The sequence below is a fragment of the Tasmannia lanceolata genome, unplaced genomic scaffold, assembly GCF_043159265.1.
Source record: "Tasmannia lanceolata isolate RefF3 unplaced genomic scaffold, GAP_Taslan_0.1 ptg000022l, whole genome shotgun sequence".
NCBI lineage: Eukaryota > Viridiplantae > Streptophyta > Magnoliopsida > Canellales > Winteraceae > Tasmannia > Tasmannia lanceolata.
The window spans coordinates 352501-357500 of NW_027518699.1; positions in this window are offsets into that span (position 1 = coordinate 352501).

The window sequence follows — 5000 nt, forward strand, 5'->3', positions numbered from 1 at the left end:
CACAAGCCTTGCACTCAAGCAATGCACACAAGCCCTGGACACTAGCCTTGCACACGGGCCTGGCACACAAGCCTTGGGCACTAGCCTTGCGCACTAGCGTTCCACATGAGCCTTGCACACTAGCCTTGGACACTAGCCTTGCACACAGGCCTTGCACACTAGGCATGCTTGGGCGAGCTGATCCCGCATCAAGTCGACGGGTCTAGGCATTCTTGGGCGCAGATCCCGCATCGTCTCGTCGCGTCTGGGCGCAAACACGTCGCGTCTCGTTGCGTCTTCAGAAGTCGTCGCTAACAGCACCTTTGGTTGCCACTGGTGGTTAGGCTGGTTGGTTGCGCAAACCCTATAGGAGGGTGGCATGCTGGTGGGCGTTTTTGCCCGGATAGGCACTAGAATGTGCAGATTTTGGGCGTTTTTGCCTGGATAGGCTAAGGAATGGGCATGCTTTGGGCGTTTTTGCCCGGATAGGCACCGGAATGCTTGGCCTTGGCTTGTCCTAGCAAGGCATTGCTGGGTTGGGCTCCCTTGGCCTTTTGGGCGCCTTGGACGATGTCTTGCGAAGACCATGGGCACAAGGCCATGGCATATGGTGAGGAAAGGACCACGGTTGCCAAGGTTAGGCACCGGAATGCTTGGCCTTGGCTTGCCAAAGCAGGGCATTGCTGGGTTGGGCTCCCTTGGCCTTCCGGGCGCCTTGGACACTGTCTTGGGAAGACCATGGGCACAAGGCCATGGCATATGGTGGGGAATGGACCACGGTTGCCAAGGCTAGGCATATAGAGAGGAATTGCATTTTTGCCCGGATAGGCACCGGAATGCTTGGCCTTGGCTTGCCATAGCAGGGCATTGCTGGGTTGGGCTCCCTTGGCCTTCCGGGGGCCTTGGACGCTGTCTTGGGAAGACCATGGGCACAAGGCCATGGCATATAGTGAGGAATGGACCACGGTTGGCAAGGCTAGGCATATAGAGAGGAATGGACCACGGTTGCCAAGGTTGCGCAAGTTTTGGGCATTTTTTGCCCGGATATGCCCAAGTATGCCCCGATAGGCCCGTTACGCCCCGGTATGAACGCGTATGCCCGGATAGACTCGGTATGCCTTGGGATACATGCGTATGCCCCGATAGGCTTGGTACGCCCCGATATGCGCACGTGTGCCCCAGTAGGGCTCGGTATGCCCCGGTATGTACGCGTGTGCCCCGATAGGCCCGGTATGCCCCGATATGCACACGTGTGCCCCAATAGGGGTCGGTATGCCCCGGTAGGTACGCGTGTGCCCCGTAATGCACGTTTCGCAGATCTCCCCGCATGTCCCGCCCCTATATGTAATACTTACTTACTTACTTACTTTCTTTCTTGCTTGCTTGCTTGCTTGCAATGGTTGGGAGTGCCCGGCATGCTCCGCTGCAGAGACCAAGGGCGCAATGACTTGGCACCGCGGATGCCGGGACTCCGGCACTTCCCGTGGCACTGATGGTTGGTTCCAAAGACAAAAGGCCGTGCAAGGCCACCGCACCGCGGATGATTTTGCTCGTGCTGGCGCCGTTGTGTGGCCAAAGAACATGCGCGAATGCTCGTGTCGGAAGGGTTGGTGTCCTGGCCCCGCGGGTGTCACGAATGCTCGGTTGCGAAGACCATGGGACCAGAGCCATGGCACGTCGGATGATGGCTCCAGCTGGCGCCCCGGCACTTTCTGTGGCATTGATGCTCGGTTTCAAAGACAAACGTGCGCAGGGCCAGGGGACCGCGGATGACTGCTCGTGCTGGCCCCGTTGGGCGGCATTGATGGTCGGTTGCAAAGAAAATGCGCGATTGCTCGTGTCGGGGCCTGGCAAGCCAAGGCCAAGCGAGCCATGGCAACGCGGATGATGGCTCCAGCTGGCGCCCCGGCACTTTCTGTGGCATTGATGCTCGGTTTCGAAGACAAACGTGCGCAGGGCCAGGGGACCGCGGAGGACTGCTCGTGCTGGCCCCGTTGGGCGGCATTGATGGTGTGTTGCAGAGAGCATGTGCGATTGCAAGTGTCGGCCGGGTTTGGGTTCCCTTGGGCTTTCGGGTGCCTTGGACGCTGTCTTGCGAAGACCATGGGCACAAGGCCCCGTCCTGGCCCCTTGTTCGATTCGCTCTCGTCTTGCGCTTGCTTCCAAGGTCCTCCATGACCTTCCCCATGGCCTTGCTAGATCCCCCCCATGACGCATGACCTCTGTCCGTTGATTGGTTTTGAGTGCACACCATGCCCGGCTTGGCACCGTGTTGTCGCGTGAGTGGCATTTGGATCGTGCATGCTGGTGGGCTACCTGCCAATGCGCACAAGCCTTGCACACTAGCCTTGCGCACGAGCCTTGCACAAAAGCCTTGGACACAAGCCTTGCGCACAAGCCATGCGCACAAGCCTTGGACGCTAGCCTTGCACACAAGCCATGCATACAAGCCTTGCTCACAAGCCTTGGGCACTGGCCCATCGCAGTAGCCTTGCACACAAGCCTTGCGCACTAGCTTTGGGCACGAGCCTTGCGCACTTGCCTTGGGCACTAGCCTTGCACACAACCCTTGGGAACTAGCCTTGCGCACCAGCCTTGCCCACAAGCCTTGCACACCAGCCTTGCACACTAGCCTTGCATACAAGCCTTGCACACTAGCCTTGCACACAGGCCATGCTCACTAGCCTTGGGCACTAGCCTTGCACACAGACCTTGGGCACTAGCCTTGCGCACTAGCCTTGCCCACGAGCCTTGCACACTAGCCTTGCACGCAGGCCTTGCACGCTAGGCATGCTTGGGCCAGCAGCTCCCGCATCAAGTCGGCGGGTGTAGGCACGGTTGGGCGCAGATCCCGCATCGCCTCGTCGCGTCTGGGCGCAAACCCGTCGCGTCTCGTTGCGTCTTCAGAAGTCGTCGCTAACAGCACCTTTGGTTGCCACTGGTGGTTAGGCGGGTTGGTTGCGCAAACCCTATAGGAGGGTGGCATGCTGCGGGGCGCTGGAATGCGCAGGCTTAGGGCGTTTTTGCCCGGATAGGCACTGGAATGTGCTGGTTTTGGGCGTTTTTGCCTGGATAGGCTAAGGAATGGGCATGCTTTGGGCGTTTTCCCCGGATAGGCACTGGAATGGGCTGGTTTTGGGCGTTTTTGCCTGGATAGGCTAACGAATGGGGCATGCTTTGGGCGTTTTTGCCCGGGTAGGCACTGGAATGCCTGGCCTTGGCTGGGCATTGCTGGGTTGGGCTCCCTTGGCCTTTCAGGCGCCTTGGATGCTGTCTTGGGAAGACCATGGGCACAAGGCCATGGCATATAGTGAGGAATGGACCACGGTTGGCAAGGCTAGGCATATAGAGAGGAATGGACCACGGTTGCCAAGGTTGCGCAAGTTTTGGGCATTTTTTGCCCGGATATGCCCAAGTATGCCCCGATAGGCCCGTTACGCCCCGGTATGAACGCGTATGCCCGGATAGACTCGGTATGCCTTGGGATACATGCGTATGCCCCGATAGGCTTGGTACGCCCCGATATGCGCACGTGTGCCCCAGTAGGGCTCGGTATGCCCCGGTATGTACGCGTGTGCCCCGATAGGCCCGGTATGCCCCGATATGCACACGTGTGCCCCAATAGGGGTCGGTATGCCCCGGTAGGTACGCGTGTGCCCCGTAATGCACGTTTCGCAGATCTCCCCGCATGTCCCGCCCCTATATGTAATACTTACTTACTTACTTACTTTCTTTCTTGCTTGCTTGCTTGCTTGCAATGGTTGGGAGTGCCCGGCATGCCCCGCTGCAGAGACCAAGGGCGCAATGACTTGGCACCGCGGATGCCGGGACTCCGGCACTTCCCGTGGCACTGATGGTTGGTTCCAAAGACAAAAGGCCGTGCAAGGCCACCGCACCGCGGATGATTTTGCTCGTGCTGGCGCCGTTGTGTGGCCAAAGAACATGCGCGAATGCTCGTGTCGGAAGGGTTGGTGTCCTGGCCCCGCGGGTGTCACGAATGCTCGGTTGCGAAGACCATGGGACCAGAGCCATGGCACGTCGGATGATGGCTCCAGCTGGCGCCCCGGCACTTTCTGTGGCATTGATGCTCGGTTTCAAAGACAAACGTGCGCAGGGCCAGGGGACCGCGGAGGACTGCTCGTGCTGGCCCCGTTGGGCGGCATTGATGGTGTGTTGCAGAGAGCATGTGCGATTGCAAGTGTCGGCCGGGTTTGGGTTCCCTTGGGCTTTCGGGTGCCTTGGACGCTGTCTTGCGAAGACCATGGGCACAAGGCCCCGTCCTGGCCCCTTGTTCGATTCGCTCTCGTCTTGCGCTTGCTTCCAAGGTCCTCCATGACCTTCCCCATGGCCTTGCTAGATCCCCCCCATGACGCATGACCTCTGTCCGTTGATTGGTTTTGAGTGCACACCATGCCCGGCTTGGCACCGTGTTGTCGCGTGAGTGGCATTTGGATCGTGCATGCTGGTGGGCTACCTGCCAATGCGCACAAGCCTTGCACACTAGCCTTGCGCACGAGCCTTGCACAAAAGCCTTGGACACAAGCCTTGCGCACAAGCCATGCGCACAAGCCTTGGACGCTAGCCTTGCACACAAGCCATGCATACAAGCCTTGCTCACAAGCCTTGGGCACTGGCCCATCGCAGTAGCCTTGCACACAAGCCTTGCGCACTAGCTTTGGGCACGAGCCTTGCGCACTTGCCTTGGGCACTAGCCTTGCACACAACCCTTGGGAACTAGCCTTGCGCACCAGCCTTGCCCACAAGCCTTGCACACCAGCCTTGCACACTAGCCTTGCATACAAGCCTTGCACACTAGCCTTGCACACAGGCCATGCTCACTAGCCTTGGGCACTAGCCTTGCACACAGACCTTGGGCACTAGCCTTGCGCACTAGCCTTGCCCACGAGCCTTGCACACTAGCCTTGCACGCAGGCCTTGCACGCTAGGCATGCTTGGGCCAGCAGCTCCCGCATCAAGTCGGCGGGTGTAGGCACGGTTGGGCGCAGATCCCGCATCGCCTC